The sequence below is a fragment of the Doryrhamphus excisus genome, linkage group LG14 (assembly GCF_037039965.1).
Source record: "Doryrhamphus excisus strain RoL-2023G ecotype Guam linkage group LG14, RoL_Dexc_Guam_v1.1, whole genome shotgun sequence".
In the NCBI taxonomy this organism is placed as follows: Eukaryota; Metazoa; Chordata; class Actinopteri; order Syngnathiformes; family Syngnathidae; genus Doryrhamphus; species Doryrhamphus excisus.
In genome coordinates, this window is record NC_136370.1 from 7,156,529 (window position 1) to 7,174,987 (window position 18,459).

The following is an 18,459-nucleotide window of genomic DNA, read 5'->3' on the forward strand; positions in this document are numbered from 1 at the left end:
AACACTTCTGTTAACATATCGTCAGTGGTGGCGATCTTACTTTTTTTTTGTTTCAAAAACAGTAAATTGGAGCACGTTGCAGACAGTCTGTTCAACTGAATACATTTTGGTTCAATTTTAATATGTTTTGTAATTATTATTTTAATTATATGTATGTATTTATTTTTTAAATTTTATTTTACTATATACATAGACCGTGTCAACCTTCAGTCTGCTGTGTGTAAATGATCTGTGTCGTAATGACTGCGCTGCATGTCACAATGCACGCCTGACAAAAGACTTTTGGACTCTCTTCCATGTTCCCCTGATCTAAATACGATTGAGAACATTTGGGTATGGATGGAAAGGGAAGTTTCCGAAAATGGATATCAGTTCCAGACAGTGGGTGCCCTCGGTGAAGCCATGTTCATCACCTGGAGCAACATTCTCACTAGCCCTTTTGGAAACACTGGTATGAAGCATGCCCAAATCCATTTTAGAGGTGATTAACAAGAATGATGTAGCTACTCATTACTGGGTCTTTTTTTTTGAAGATTTTATTTCTATTATAAGGGGGCTTTCAAGGTTGTTTAGCTATGGTTGTAATCTTTAGATCCGCTGATGATCTATTTCAGTTTCATGGATGTTTGCAATCAATTGCTTACTCGATTTTTCTCTTACTCCCATTTCTTTTTTTGTGCATTTTGAAACTCTACTTAGAACCTCCTTATGATTAAACAGTGCACTTGCATTTTTCAACTGGTGTTGAAAATTTGATCGGAAGTGTACACTTTTTTCCCCCCCATCAGTTGAATATTGAGTGTGTTTACACAAAACAAGGCACAAATATGTATGATTACTGGGGATGTCTGATATTTTTTATTGTCCAACTCTCCAATTCCGATATCAGCTAATACTGATACTGATATGTGTGTGATATGAATGAACACATGTATTGTATATAATAAAATATCATTTTTCATTCATTCATTCATTTTCTACCGCTTTTCCTCACGAGGGTCGCGGGAGCCTATCCCAGCTGTCTTCGGGCGTGAGGCGGGGTACACCCTGGACTGGTCGCCAGCCAATCACAGGGCACATATAGACAAACAACCATTCACACTCACATTCATACCTATGGACAATTTGGAGTGGCCAATTAACCTAGCATGTTTTTGGAATGTGGGAGGAAACCGGAGTACCCGGAGAAAACCCACGCATGCACAGGGAGAACATGCAAACTCCACACAGAGATGGCCGAGAGTGGAATTGAACCCTGGTCTCCTAGCTGTGAGGTCTGCGCGCTAACCACTAGTCCGCCGTGCCACCCTATCATTTTTCATGAGAGGGAAAAAAAATCTGATGCCGATATCAACCAATATTGCTTTTTCATGCTGATATCGGCCTGATAATTATCGGTACCAATAATTTTATGATTACATATGATAATTATTTGTATGGTTTTATGTTTTGGGTTTTTTTTGGGATTAGTTTCCCTGAAAATTCACAGACATCTTTAGAATTGCATGGCAAGCAGGATAAAATGTTTTGCTTAACATTTACGGTCCATAGGTTGCCTACCCCAAGTTAGGAAATATGGTCCCTTGCCCTATAAAAGGTTAATTATGACAGTTGCATGCTTAAGTGCTTGTGCTTGGGTGCTCTAGTGCTCATATTGCATGTGTGTACTGTATATACTGTATGTATGAGCATGTGTGCATCATTATACTCATGCTCTCTAATGGGTACTTGTGTATGTGTATTCATGTGTGTGTTGCGCTGCAGGATTTACGCAATATGCCAGCTTGCAGCTGTTTTAATGGGAGCGAGCGAGAGCAAAGAGATGTGCAGATGTGCTTAAGTATCACGCAGATTAACAACTGACCTGGAAAAAAAAAAAAAAAAAAAAACAGTGTGGTGAACTGTGAACGCGGCATGCCAGCCGCCATGTTGTTGGGAAGCTTACTCTGTGCTCGACAAGAGGATGTTGTTGTTTGTTTGATTGCGAGCAACAGTGTGACTCACAACTCTCGGCGTCTGATTAACATCTGAGCACAGTGCGAGCGTTTTGGCTGGATTCAGTGTAATTGTGGCTATGCTCGAGTCTCACTTTAGCCTAATTAGAATAATAAATCACGCCACCTCGCCGCTTCAAAAGGGCCCTCCATGGTGTCGCCCAAGCAGGTGGGACTGTGGGATGGTGTGAAAAACAAAAGGGGTTTGATTGCTCTGCCGCAGCCGACACGGTGGCTTAAAAGCAACACGGCGCTTCCCTGAGGATTTATATTCAAGTGTTTCAATTGATAAAGCGGCAAAGGGAAAGCCGCTGTAATAAATTTGGATTCATATTTCGGCCCATGCTTGACTTCACTCCACATAAATGGACTCTTTCATTGGGAAAATTTGTTGGAAGACACGGCAGTAACTTACTTTACCTTAAACATCCCATGCGATCCCATTTTACAACCCTTTAGTGTGTCAGAGGTTCCACAATAGTGTATTAGCTAGCCTTGATGCTGGAATTTAGACAGGTTTAAAGTGGTTTACTTGGAACTTAGCCCTACTTGGAACACAGCGTTTTGTGTGTCATAGTGTTAATGAGCAGTGTTTGTTTACAACAGTGTCCGACAATGTGTGTGTTTCTAAGAAGCTCTCTTGTGCATGTTATCCACATTTTAAATGAGGGGTCTCAAACACACGGCCAATGGGCCAAATGTGGCCCGCAGGACACTAGTTGCGGTCGCGCAAGTTTGATATGGATGCTGTATGGTATCATGTACCCAGAAAAATTATTATGTTTCATTAATGTTCATGTTAAAGGTTAAATAACTGTTAATAGTTATCCTCCCTATCCGTGTGGAAGTGGTAAGTTTTGGGGTTTTTAAGTTTAAAGGAAATAACTTGGAGGCTACCGTTTAGGTCGCTAGCTCTCTAGTTTGCGAGTTAGCATGTGTCTCAAGACCCTGCAGTTGCGCAATATGTTGTAAATAAAAAGAGTATAAATGTGACTATAGTCGTGTTTTGTCATGTCTACAGGGCTCTAATAATGCTTTGTTCATTTTAATCTGAAAAAAATTATTTGTCTACCCACCAACTATAATGTGGTTTCTTAAGTTTTTATTATTTGCCGTTTTATTATTATTATGATATTTATTTATTACTGATTGATTGATTTTCTTTATTCTTGATTTGTTCATTTATTTTTTATCTTATTTTGTGCAGAAAAATAAAAATTAAGATATTTGAGAACAGTGGAATGTTTTATCACAGCTTTTATTGTAGAAAATCGAAACCAAAGCACTGAAAAAGTTTGTATATGTTTTTAATAAATGTGGGGTTTTTTGGGGAAAACCTGATGCGGCCCAGTCTCACCCAGACCCTAGCTCCAGTGGCCCCCAAGTAAATTGAGTTTGAGACCCCTGTTTTAAATACACACCATAACTCTGCACTTGTCCAACATACAACAAGGTAGCATCAAAAAGTGGAAAGATACACACCTACAGTGCTAACATTTTATTCCAGCAACATCATGCTAGGTTAGTTCCCATGTCTGTAGCTTAGAAAGAGATTGTTGGCAGAGCTTGAGGCTTTATTTTATGTGTAGAGCAGCCAATTTCCGAATTGACACTTGACTCTAACATAGTTTGGATTTTTTGACATGAAGTTGTATGACATCCCCATCAGCAGTGTATTGCATCAACAGTGACTTATTCCGTGAGACGAGTTCTGGTCGGTTTTCTGTATGGAGTTGTTCCGGCAAGGTGGTGATGGTGGTCACTTAAGTAAAACAATTTGCTTCTCAAAATAATGCTCAAAAGAGTATTACACTAGCATCACAAAAGCCATTTTCGACAAAAAAGTTAGACATCACAATCGCTTGACAGTATTTTCACATTTTTTTGTTTCACAGTGTTTACATGGGCAGATGACAACTGATGCGACGCAAGAGCGTAATAGTGACAGTTAGAGTGGTATTGTCACAAAAGAAAATATCTACAAAAATGATGTGGGCTTGTAATTATCTGGGCTGTAACAACAAAAATGTGTCTGAATCGCTCTATATATTCCATCGTTTTCCTGTCACAGACATTGCTATCAGACAACTTTGGCTTCTTGCCATATTTGCTATTAAGTGCGAACCATAGAGACCAGCTTTATGTGTTTAGTACACACTTCAGTGAAGTTGATTACAATTCTACATGCCCAGGACAGGGGAACAATCATGTTTTTAAGAGTTCTGATGTTCCAACAATCCCAGGTAAGAAGTAGCTATAGCTACCTTCTGAACCGCAGATGCAGCAGACTCCCTCTTCTGTGCCTTTGGCATCTCCGAGAGTAGACAAAATGCCGGCACTTGTCCGTCAGCTTGACACCACTGCTCAAATCAGTGTGCACAAAGCTCGTTTCAAGAGTGGTGCAAACGCTCGCTCATCACAGTCCATGCGAGCTGTGCGTGCTGATTGGACAGCTGAACTGGGGAAATGGCGAGACTGACGTGCACCCACCACGTGCCTGTTCACAGAGTCAGAAGTGACTGGAGAGGGTATGCGTGTCACAGGTCATCCGGAGCCCAACACATTGAAAGTTCTTCCTGCACTAAAAGTGCTGCATAGTGAATGCATGCTTCCAAATCCACACTGAGGTGGTACTCATCCACAAATTTTGCCCCAAATGCCGCACCAATCTAAAGCTTTTCAAAGCCCCACCCCAGTGAGACATTTTTTAGGCATGTTTTGTAGGGTGCGAAACTTGAATCACTCTCACAAAGACAGCAAGTCCCACACACGGCACACATGCTTGTTCTGAATGCTGTATGATATCAATACTATGCTTTTCCGCTGATATAGGTCAATACCGATTGGTAGCCGATCAATCGGAGCACCCCAATAGGTATGTATAGGTATAGTCTACTCAAATCTACAGCTATATAGTAGATTCAGCCTACCTCCTCTCTTGCACAGTATTTTATTCCTATTCATACAGATATATTTGTGCTAAAAACAGCATAGAAACAACAAGAACTTACAATGTCTGCGCTCATTGGGATGGCTGTGTCTTCCAGCACAAGGTTTGTTCTCCAGTCCTCAAGTAAAAAATCTTTCATCATCTTGTTGAGTATTTGTAGCAAAATTGAGAGCTAGGTATCTGCTCTTCTGTTTGTGACTTACATCAAGACTATCGGATAGCAAGGCGTTGTGTTATCCACCAGATATAGTTTTTCGTGTTAGCTGCTACAGTAGCAATATCGCTGTAGCTTGGTTAATATACAAGTCAGATGTGTAAATGCGACAATGTTGGCGTTTTTCTGAAGTTTTTTTTTTTTTTTTTTGGTTAGGGCATTTGCGTCAAAATAGGTAAAAGTGCGTTACCATGGTGACAAGAGCTAGCTCACACCAACTTGTTGTCTCTTGTTAGAAATCACAGAAAACTGAAATAAATGTGTTCATGTATAATATAAGGATTGCAAATTTACACAAATTTAATTTTTCTTTAAGTTACCCCACCAACTAGACGGAACTATGTTCCTCGACACCAAAAACCGAGCAGAGCTCAACCCACAAGACGGAGCGGAGGGAAACTCACAGCTGATACACTACACTGCTGATGGGCATGTCACACAACTTTAGGTAAAAAAATCTGAAACACAGTATAACTTAAATGTAACCATTCATTCATTCCCTTTCTGTGTTGCTTGTCCTTACTAGGGTCGCAAGGGGAGCCAATCCCAGCTAACTTTGGGTGCAAGCCTTCATCCTGGACTGGTTGCCAGCCAGTCGCGGGGCACATATGGACAAACAACCGTTGACGCTCACTTTAATACCTATGGAAAATTCAGAGTCACCAATTAACCCAACATGCATATTTTTGGAACGTGGAAGGACGGCGTACTACCCGGAGAAACAGATAACAGAGATATGTACCCAGATCTTCCAGATTCCAGACGTGTCGCCAACATGCTAACAACTAGGCCAATATTAAAATATTAAAAACAGTTCTCAGAAGACCTTTTTCACTGAAGCTCTTGTATTGGATCTTTTCAAGAGAGGTAGAGGCAAGTCACATAATGCCGGTCCACTTCCTGTGGCCCTGGCAAAGGACCGGCGGTAAGACCAGCTAGACTAAGCCACTCTTGGCCTACATACGAGCCTAAACAGCAGATTACGGAACCGTCCTTCTAATCCCATGCAACGAGGCATTTGCCACTGTCGCCATGCTAACAGGCAGTCAATCAGGTTGCAGCAACCATCACTCTAGCTCCGCCCCCACAATCCCTGACATCTCTGTATATTTTTGGACATACTTCTGTGAGAAATAGAGATTAAAATGCTTCACACTACCAGCACCACCCCTCTAGTACGGAACCACCTGGCATGGCCTAGCTTCCTCTGCAGCTCACCTAAACCACCAGGCCTGAGATTAGGGTTAATCTGGACCTTGTGTCATCCCGTATCCATCCACCGGCACCCCCCCACACCACACACACACGGCTCCCTCCTTCTTTACCAAAGAGGCTTTGGTTTCAAATCCCTTATTCTGACCCTCCTCCATCCTCCCATCCTCTATCCCTCCATCCTTACGGTGTCTTTTCCGCCAACTTTTCCTCTCGCACCGCATCGTCAGCCAATCCTGCTAGAACGTGTCCCCGAGCTATGTTGCTAAAGATGCCGTTCATTGTTTCCCCAGCTTTGAATAAAAAATGTAAAAAAAAATTTTTTGCACATGCGCACCACTGGAATGAAAAGTGGGTTGCATGCATTTGCAGAATGCATTTAATGGCAACATTGTTTGTTTTTTTTTAATCCGACAGCGCTTTTAAGTGAATTGGAGTCATCCCAGTTACCCATTTAACCAGCTGTGTGCCCCCCTGCAAGGTCCTCACCCACCAGCCTTGGGGTCAAAATGAAGGCCTACAATGGTGCTGTCAGCAAAGATGTGTCGACGAGAGACAAGCGAGGAGAATGTTATTGTTCCGGCGCATCCTTTTTATCATTCTGTTTTGTATCAGGACATGAATGGCATCTTTTCCCTCAAGCAAAATCTCTTCAGGAATAATAAAAATGATAATAATAATAAAACGCTGGTGGGACGAAGATTTAGCAAAAGATGTAGGCCAGAAATAGTCTGTGAGAAGGGGGGGGGGGTGGTGTATAAAAAAAACCCTCAAGCGTTCATAAGATGATGCTTTAATGACAAACACACATTTTTTGATGATTTTCAAGAATTTTTTTCTTGTAGGAAATAATACAAAAAACACAAATGCACAATTTTTTTTTATTTACGACAAAATCTATCTTTGCAGTAACAATTAAATGCATACGCCATTTTTGTTGCGGTCGTGTGCCGTGATATTTTTTAAAAATATGTGTGTTGGCTCAAAAGTCAAACACTTGTATAGGCAATGTTTAAGTGTAAAAATAAGTTAACCACTCTAAAATCATTTCTTGTTCATAGCGGATAATTCCTTCCAGACCCAACAGCGATAAATTTATTGCGGTTATATATGTAGGATTCAATGTTAATAAATGTTATACTTTTGTACTTATAGGACACCTGTTTATGACTTTCTAAATAAGTTTTTTAACATTATTGAGTCTGGCACACATGAAATAACACACCTATAGTCACATTTACACTTCTGTTATTTCTTATATGCTGCAGGAGCTAGCAAGCTAACCCGTTAGACTCAAATTAATTTCTTAAGAAGCAAAAAAAATAGCACTTCCACACATAATGGGAGAAGTACCATTTTTCTCTATCACGTAGAGCATGCCAAGGCTGACTTGATGCAGTGTTAAGGTAATGTAATGTAAGGTACTGTCTCAATGTTTTGTGTTATTATTGTTGCCTAGTGACCACAATACCACATATAATTTGTATTTCAGTATGTTTTGACTAATATACTATAGTGTAACATGAAACAGCAATCATTTAATAATTTGTGAAAAAAACTCACATAGTGAGGGAGCAATAATTTAACCGTGATATTGTGACGGACGACCATAATACTTCAAAAAATCTAGCAATGGGAAGTGCTGGTCTCTGCCCAATACAATATACCATTATTCCTGAATTATATAGTCCATACAGTCTATAAGCCACAGGTGTTCATGTTGTAACATGGGATATTTAGTTAACATGCATGTTCTTGGAATTTGGGAAGAAACCGGAGTACCCATGCACATACAGGGAGAAACTCCACACAGAGATGCCCAATTTGAACCCAGATCATCACGATCTCCTGACTGTGTGGCCAACATACTAAATACTAAAAACCCTCAACAGCTAAAACAACAAAATACTCGCTTTGGCACACTCACTCAACTTGAATGGCGAATCTGAGGGAGTAATACAAGTCACATGTTTAGTTTTCCAAACTGTTGCACAAGTGTAAAAATAAGAAAAAGTTTCAAAGTATGCCACGGTATGAAAAAGTCATATTTCAAAACTACTAAAATTGTTTGTACCGTTCCTGCAATATGAGAGAAAGTGGTGGTGCATACATCTGGTGTCTGAACTAGACATTGTTGAAACCATAGGCCTAATATAGGCGGGCATAGATAGCACCGGCGTTAGCTGGCAGGTTAGCTGGTACGGCTGTGCTGTTGTCGCAGTTATTTTTTGTAAGCAATCTAGCCCACTTCCACATCCCCTCTGTCTAGACATATTTAGACTCATCCACTGGGCTACAGCCAAATCCGCACACGACGAGCATCGGCCCCTTTCACACAGAGGACCCAACATGAATCCATCTTTGCCTTTTATGTAGAATCCCCTCTAACTGCAAATGTGTGTGCTTTTCCACAGCGACTACCAGCATATGGTACGTATGTATGATGTTTCAAATACATACCCTACATGCATGCACCGTCCCACCTCTGTTACGGCTCTGATGCTAACTCAGGCGGCGGGAAAATGTTGATGATTTAATAGTGAAAATATGAAATTGCACCGACTACACATAGGATGCAAAGGGACGTTCCGAAATACAAACATCCACTTCCTTAAGGGCCATTGAGATTATCACATTAGGAAAGTGATAAGACAGGCCAAGAGGAGAAGAATAGGGTGAAAAAAGTGAAAAAATAAAAAGAGTCACAGTGTATGTGAGTGCACAAGGTCCATAGAGAACACCACACACACACACACACACACACACACACACACACACACACACACAGACAAATTGATGGAGCAAATGGATGTAAATGAATTGCTGTCATGTGGATTGAGATCCCAATAAATCAAGGTCAGCGCGGTCTCACCATGTCAAGAAACACAAATACACACACAAACTGAGATCCAACACAAAATCTGTACCCAAAAATCAACATAATAATGTTGTCAGAGAAGTACAATGTTTTTTTAATGTGGTTGTCCTTTGCAGTGCATCACATTGAGAGCTGTTCCTAATAGTATGACGACCTTCGTTAGTAACATATGAAAAACTCAGTATGATTACACTCAAATTCCTGACTAACATGCCATGCCAAATAATGCACCATTGCAGACTACACGATACCCGCTCAATTTATTTCTAGTGGACCGCTGAACTTAACCGACTTGCAGAAATGCATCGTTGTTTGATGAATTAGTGGCGCTTATTAGTGGGGGGGGGGGAATTTAGAAATTAGCGCAGTGGTTTCTGCTTAACTAGGCTGCAAAATTGATTTGCCTCGTTCTGGGAACATAATTTTTCATCTCAAAATATGTCAGCCATGTAGTTTTATGATGGATCATACATGCATTTTGTCATTTTGTTATATTGGCTTTTTTTTTGTTTTGTCAATTCCTGTTTTTTATGTTTACTAAGCAAATACAGTTTGATTTTGATAGGAAAAAATAAGCAAAATTTTAGAAAATACTCCACCTCACTGCATTAAACAGTACTTAGGCCACCGTCACACGTTTACATAATTACATAATTATTTATTTGCCTTTTATTAGCTGTTATATGCTAAAGTGGCAAATAGCATTCAGTTTAAACCTCACGTCAAGTGTGCTTGTTCTATTTTTTGTTCTATTACAGCAAAACCACAGCATTGTACACCAGTAGTACTGCGTGTCCCAATCAAATACTACATATAAGGATACCTTATATTATTATTTTTATTTGTTCTTTCATATTGTACACCCCCACAGGAAATCATTCAAACAATAATACGTGAACATGAGAGGAACGGTGCAAAAACGGGAAGTAGGTCACATAGCAATTTATTTGACAAAAAGGGAAGGGAAGGGGGGTGATGGGGGGAGGGGGAAGTGGGGCATGGCGTGTGTGTGTGTGTGTGCAGAGGCTGTGTTTTTTGGGAGTGTGTCGGATTTTTGTGTATGTTTTGAGACTCTGAAAGGTTATTAAAGTGGCGGTCAGTATATTGTACATGTGAGTCAGCCTTAAAGTGATATTGTGTTCACCGGGCTTGATCAGCTGTTATCATCTAAGCTAACCTACCCCCCCACCCCGACCCACATCACCGCATCCCACCCCAGTAAACACACACGTTTGCCGTCTGCAGAGTCAATACCAAAAATACCATGTAACAGACTCTAGTTATTCCCTATGCAAACACCCTGAGTGCTTCCTGATCACGTTTATCATGTAGGCCACGTCCCTCCTCACGCCACATCTTACATAGCTTAGCTTCCATATCGCATCTGTGCAGGTTAGCCCACCTTCAGATACAGTAGGTGTATTTTATTTATAAAAGAGCTGCCTTGGGGACTCTGGGAATGTGTATATTGTAAGTGGAATAAACACAAACGTAAATCCATTGGACTCTTGGTAAATGATAAAATGTCCTACTTAAGATGGATACTATTCAGATTTGTTAGAATAAAAAAACAGCAGCTGCACATATTTACATTGATTTATATATTGATTAAATGTAGTCACTGATGTGCACGCAGGGAATTAACAATTAATTTTATTTTTTAATTAATTAACATATTGAATAATGTTTAATCACCGCATTGGAAATATATATTTTTAATTTAAAAAATAATTTTATTTAATAAGTTACATTTTCATCGGCACCATTCTTTGCTGATTGGTTAGAAGAAATCACATGGGTACTCCAGACTTGAAGCAGTATTTTAACTCAAAATTGGTTCCCTATCCTATTAAAAAATGGCATCAAAAATGAGTAAGTATACCTCTGCAAGTCTTTTTTCACTCACTACTACTACATGAGTAATTGTTAAACATATTGTAATTGTTTCATTATTGAATATGTATCCCTTCATTTTATTTTAGCCAGTTAACATATTTATTATGAATAATAATATACAAAATACACGTAACACCACCAGTATAATGTATTTGTATTACAAAGGTTTCATCCTCATCGCTTTCTTTTTGAATTGGCTGGGAGAAATCACATGTCATACAGTGCAATTTCAATCCAAATCTGATTCCTTCCTACAAAGATACAAGATATACCTGTGCAATATTAAAATGAAAATACTCACACATTCCCATAATAATCATCTACCATTTCAAGTCAATTCAAGTAGTGGTATGGGAGCGGATACACTGATGTGGCCCTATTTTTAATGTCGTGAGAGTATTTAGTGCACAATCGAGACAATCTGTGCAGACCGAGGATGTGCAAAGCCACATTAACACATGAGAGAGGCTCTGGAGCACCAGTCTTCTCTAATGACTCCATAATCCGACCCAAATGCTGCCTGCTTGCTAATCTCTTCCATCGGATTAGCAAAGTGGGGACGAACCCGCACTCTACTTTGTCTCGGGATGGTTCTTTCCTCGTCGCCTTCTTCTTCCCTGCCTGCCTGGGAAAGCTTGCATGGTGAACCTCATGTGTTCTCATACAGTGAACCTTGCATGTTCTCAGCAGGAGACATTTTGTTTTGTGTTACTCTTAGGAAAAGGCTGCAGGATATCAAAAAGCATGAGCGCGTACATGCATAAGTGCATACAGTACATGAATGCAATTCATTGTCATGTTCTAGCTTTTCCCCCACGTCTCACGATAATGCACCGTGAGAACAATGGTTCCTCCTGGCCAATCAGCAAAGGAGTTAATAAATAAAATAGACCTATAAGTATGACTTGTATACCATAATTATAGATTTTTAAAATGAAGTTGTGAAAGTAAAATTAAAAGAAAACTCATACAATGTACAATAATTCTGTTTTTGTACTATTATTGCAGAGAGTGCTTAATATAAAAAGGAGGGATCAGGAACCTGTGGCCCATGGGCCATATACAGCACGCAACATTTCATCCAGCTCACCATGCAATTGTAGAAAACAAACTATTAAAAACAGACAAATGCTCCTGATATATAAGCATTTGATCAACTATATCAGATCTTGTTTTAAAATATATTATAATAGGAAGGCCATGTAAGGGTCGCCACACCTCAACTAAACAAATTGCATGTTATAAATAACATATTACATATACACATTATATATAAAGCAAATGTGGGGAAAAAAAGGGGAATTATTTCACCGTCTTAATTCATCGAATGGATCACTCCCTCCTTACAAATACAAGCACGAGTCGGCACTTTTTCACACTATTTTACATTGTGTGCGTATGTGTATTCGGTGTGGCGAGATCTAAGCTAATTTTATTGGTCACACATCCACCACGTACCGTTTCTATGTGTTCGCTATAGAAAAGTGGCATTTTGTCCCGTCTTTGAGGGCCTAAAAATGTCGCTTTGATTTTACAGCAGCGCTTGCATGCGCCTAACCCCTCTGTGTGTGTGTGTGTGTGTGTGTATATCTCTGTCCTATGCACTGTCGCTCAAACTGCAGGGCAACAACGTTGGACACTCTGCCTTTTCTAAATCGTAACACTTCATGCGACTCATACATGCATGCAATTGTAGCAGCAAACTAGACGTATAGTGTATTTGTTCTTGCACGATACCAAAATAAAGAGTGTGTGTTTATTCTCGGCTGTGCAAAATATGCAGATGCACCATTTAAACACATAGTGTGTTATTGTGACATTAAACAATCACGACATGAGGACACAATCATGTCCTCTAAATGGCCTCTTCAGGGTCATATCAGGTGTGGGATAGATGACCATTCCAAGCCAATATTCCTATCGTAAACATAGAATAGTGAGCTCTGTTTGCGCTAGCATGACAACAGATGGATGCATTATGATAATACAGCAGGGAGGGGTGTGCAACCCATTGCACATGGGCCATATACAGGTCATGGCTGCTCATATCAAGATTAAAAAAAAAAAAAAAGAACAGAAAAATCCTCATAATATATAATTTTTGTTGACTGAATTTATAATAAAAGTGAAATGTCCTGTCAGCAAAAAGGTTGCTCACTCCCGCTGTACACATTAGGGAAGTGAAGCATGAGATGGAGCAGACTAAAAGAAAAAAAACAAAACAAGGGGTGACTCGACGTTGTTAGCGGACCTGCATGTGTGTGTGTGTGTGTGTGTGTGTAAAGAGGAGCCTCGGAAGGAGGGGAAGGGAGGGGGTTTGTTACTGCGGCTGTCCATTTCCCGCGATCAGCTGATGGCCGGGAATGATGGAGCGCTGGCGGGGTCAGGGGTCAAAGCCTTGCATTGTCAGCCCGTGCCGCCTCCCACCCACCTCCACTTCTCCCCGACCCATCTCCCTTGGGGGTTTCCAACCCTTGGCTACCCCCGTCCCCCAGAAGACTCCTGCAACATTTTTACATTTATTAACAACAGAATGGCGACCATTGCATTCGCATGCAAACAACATGCATGCTTTTTCTGCATGAAATGTCCCCGTCTACCTATCTATCTATAAATATATATTTATATGTGTGTGTGTGCGTGCATAGGGGACAAGACAAGTGCACCCCTCACCCAAAAGCATCCTACCCCACCCCCACCCCAGTTTTTCCTGTGTAATCCCTGCCAGCTGGCCCTGTTGGCTAATCCCTCTGCACTGATCAGATAGGCCACGCATCTCGTACGGGACAGGGGCAGATAGGGGCGGGACGCACCAATGTATGTGTGCGTGGATGAAGTGGGGGGTGGTGTCGACCAGAAAGCATAAATTGACGCTCTTGCCTTCGCCTCGGCGCAGTGTGTCTGTGCGCGAGCTAGTCGCCTCTTCTTCCTCCTCCTTCTCCATCCCTTTATATTCTCCTCTTCCCTTGGATGCTCATACATATATACCGTCTTGGCTTATATATGTATCATTTTGGGCTTTTTTCCCTCCACTTGAATGGATTTCCCCCCCCATTTTTATACCACCCACTACCTTGTTGTGTTCCCCCCCCCCCGACTGCATGCCTGCCTGCCTCCCATCCCTTGTTGTCTGCATCCCTGATCCTGGGCGCCTATCCCGCAAAAAAAAACAGAAGCGAGGACCCTTCAAAAACGAGGATGGAACCAGGACCCGAAAGAGGAAATACTGCGGCTCCTAGGCTGTTGCGTTCTGGGATATGACAACATTGTTATTTTTGTAGGTAAATAGAACATAATTGTGATGACGGTTTAGTAGGGGGAAAAAAAAAGTTTTAAAAAGCATCAGAAGTTTCCAGGATGCTGCTATTGTTTGCTTATCAATCAAATGAGATAACGGGGGTGTTGCTATTTATTTATTTAGAGCCTGTTAGCTGCAGCGAGGTGATGGAGAGTGGGAGGAAAGAATGGAGGGAGGGAGGGAGGGGATGAGGAAGATAACGACACGGCTTTACCAACTGTAACGATGCGACGCTTAAATCTGTTAAGCGGCGGAGGCACAGCGAGGGCTGAAGGATGAGCAGCTCGTAAATGTCGTCTGTTTGGTGTGCAGGAATGGAAGCATGTAGCCAGGCTGCTGCTGATGCTGCAACAAAAAAAAAGGTAGCGTCGTTCTATTCTCTCGCTACATCTAATAGTGTAGATGCTGCTTGCATGTCTCCTCTGTGTGCATCGCTGTGCGTGTAAACTCTACACTGTAGTGTTTATAGTCGCACGAAAAAACAAAGCACGTTGCAGTGGGATTAGCATGCACTGCATAGCAGCCTATGGAGGGCGACAGCACAGGTGAGGAAAAAACGGAAAATGTTAAGGACGTGGAAGATAGCGCCTGGGTTTGAGCTCTTTGTGTTCACAGTGGACCTTGATTTAATTTCAATACAATTAAGGCACGCGGTGAATGCCAAGAGAGAAGCCACAGTCTTCGCTCACCTGACGGAACAAACCAGCCATGTATGGCCGCCACAGGACGGAACAAAGGGCGATGATGTGAAGGTTAACAGGCGATGACATAAAGTACAGGCACAAGAACGCCTCCGGCCAGGTCTGTATGACGATGACAGGAGACGTCTAAACAGTCAACAGCTAACAGAACCATAGGCAGCTTAGCTTACCGTAGTCGACTCGTTGGACAAGTGGACAGAGGGATCGCACCAAAGGGGGATGCCATGTGGTGACAGCGGGCCACTTCAAACATCAATGCCAGTTTCCGCTTGAACGTTCTCGACGTTGGTCTGTAAAAACAAAAAAACAAGGTCAGAACGCAAGAACGTCCACGAGCGGACCTAAGAATGCATGTCGGTTTATGTTTGGTGAAAATGCAGTAATAGAAAGCATGTATCGCCATCTTTTGTGTTTGTTGTTTTCAACCATGTTTTCTTTTCTTTTTTTAAATCAAAAAATTTTGCGATACATGTTTGTTGGATATTTTCAAAATATTAGTGAAAATTGCACAAAAAAAATTGAAGTAAAAAATGCGAACATGGCAAGTGTGTTTTGTTGTAAAATACAGCATCTGTAACTAATTTCAAATATGTGTTTATATAGAAATATGATTGGGCATTTTTTTGTGTGACCCCCAACTTCATAGATTTTTTGTGGTTGTTTTTTGTAAAAAAAAAAAAAATAAAAAATTTAAAAAATCAATAAAGAAATCATTTCATGCACCCAATTTCTGTTTTTTTTTTGTCTGTTAGTAAACCAACCAAAGACACTATCAACATTAGGAATATGCATTGACTTTTATTAAAAAAGAAATTTTACTGTCAAGTCGACAAAAAAAGAAGACAGCTTTCTGTTGGCTAAAAATACTCACAAGGTTTGTAGATAATAACATATACATATATATAATACTGTATATACATACATTTTTGGGGTCAATTTCAACATTTTGTCATTGGACTGGGGAAAAAATATCCATGAATAAATCATTTCATGTACCAAATTGCAGTTTTCAAGTGCAAAAAAAAAAAGAAATGAACACTAGAAAGCTTTTTGTCGGCTTCACATACACACACATACGCTTTTTATGGGAATTTTAACGTCACAGTCCAATTTCGTTGATATACTTTCATGCAGTAATTTTTGGTTTACGAAATGCGAAAACCCAAAAACCAATGAACGTATTTTTGCACTTCTACAAAGTAGCGCTGCATTGACACGAAAGGGAAATAAAGATATTATATATATTTATACATATATAAGTACAGTGGCTCATGTAACACTAAAAATGGCGGTTTAAAACCATGGAAGTGCAGGGGCTATGGGCAATACATGGACCACCAGACCATCAGATCTGAGCAACCAAAATGTCAGAGGAACTGTTATAAAAAGCCAAAAGCAATGAAGCCAGAAATGCACGCAAAATGAAACGCATTTGTTCAATGGTACATTCATATATTAAGCATGAAAAAGCTATCCTGCAACATTTGTGGGGTTGCATAACTAGCCCAATTCGCCACCAGAAGCAAGCTGTTGAGGACTTTTAGTGTAAAGTCAATGCCGGCAAGACTTTGTAGTGCATTATAAAAACCGTAACAGAGCACTCCAGCACCATTCATGTTTGGATTTTGCCTGATTGCCTTTGAGCATTACACAATGAGGGGCGCGCGTGCAGACACACGCCGCGCACGAGGTCATCAACCGCTTTCAGGCCTCCATCACGCTTGTTGTCTACGCATTATGCATGTTGGCTCAACTCTCTGTAGAATTGGGACAGCGGGAAGAAATAAAAGGAGAGGAGGATGGGGGTTGGTTAATAAGATGCTGGCGTTAGAGAGCAGGTGACGCCATATGTATATATGCACACCCCACCACCAACACAGTACATCATTATGACATATTATTTTGCTAAACAGCACCACTGTTTAATGATATTATACGATGAAATAACACGCCACCTCCTGGTCTCTCCGATATACAGTACACCACATTTCAAATGGTGTGATAAGAACATAGAATATCTCAACATTCTTCAGCAAAAATAAAGCCTACATTTGCTTACTTTGACTCTTTATTATCACTATTATCATTTTTCAGTTCAGATCTGGCTTACGCCAGCACACACAAAAGTGAAATAAATCTAATTTACACATGTAAATAGAGGTCGACGGAGGCGACATGGTGAAGCGTCACTAATGGAAGAAGAGATGGATGCCTTATGATAATGAAGGCACAATGAAGCACAAGCATGACCTTGCAGCGCGACAGGAATCCACACACACACACACACACACACACACACACACACACTGTTTTAGCTGGAACAATGCCAGGCAAAATATTTGGGAGATGCTTCCAATATTTAACACCTCTCAAGCAGCCAAATATTAGGGACAGCTATCAATGTGATGCAAAGCAAACGACCAGCATTTAGAGTGCGATACTGAGAACGTGTATTGGAACCCATTGGATGCATATTTAGAATAATCCATATGCCGACATTATGAATAGCATATAATGTATTTGCAATGCAAACCCAAATATATACAGACATATTTGCTCTTCAATCATGTAGGTCATGTTATATGTAAATCCAACAAAAGCAAATACAACTTATAAACATTAATCTAAAAACAAAAAATATACATAAAACAAATAAAAATATGAACAAAATTGTAAAAAAATATTAAATCATGCAACATAAGAAAATTGTCTAAAATAATAAACATATTCAATTAGAATGAATAAAATAACAGATCTGGAAAATGTGCAAATATAAAATAAAAAAACTATTGAAAAATTAAATATATATATAAACATAACTACAACAAATTAATATAGCATAGTCTAAAAAAATTAAAAATAAGAATCATCAAATAAGTTAAAAACTATTAAACAAAATATAAATTGCATTAATAAAATCTATACTTTATTAAAATAAATAAAATATAAACTATGACAAACAAATCTAATACAATATATAAATAGTAAATATATTTTTAAAAATATGGAAATAAAAATATAATACATAAGTATATGCAATGTAATGGTTTGTACATGGAAAATATGTAAAATATGAAACCTAAAAAAATCTAATCTAATATCAACCACTATAAAATTTTAATAAAAATTTTAAAAAATACAAATATCATAATATTAAAGTATGGTAACATTAACTGTAGAGCAAACATGCTCACTAATAAAATAAATGTAAAAAATGCATTGGCATTACTTTTGGAAATGTATATGAAAGCTTTGTCACAATTTCTCTTCTTCAGGCTGCAGGTTACTTAATTCATTAATGTTATGTCTACACCCC

General features: G+C 39.8%; 1 protein-coding gene across 1 annotated transcript in view; it reads right to left on the minus strand.

The window, feature by feature from the left end:
• The window catches only part of msrab (methionine sulfoxide reductase Ab), a 64,664-nt gene extending 49,880 nt beyond the window's left edge, over nt 1-14,784 (minus strand). The window contains exon 1 of the mRNA XM_078796273.1: nt 14,657-14,784. The gene's annotated coding sequence lies outside the window, so the exon portion shown is untranslated. The remainder of the gene's footprint in view (nt 1-14,656) is intronic.
• Between the last annotated feature and the right edge of the window lie 3,675 nt (nt 14,785-18,459).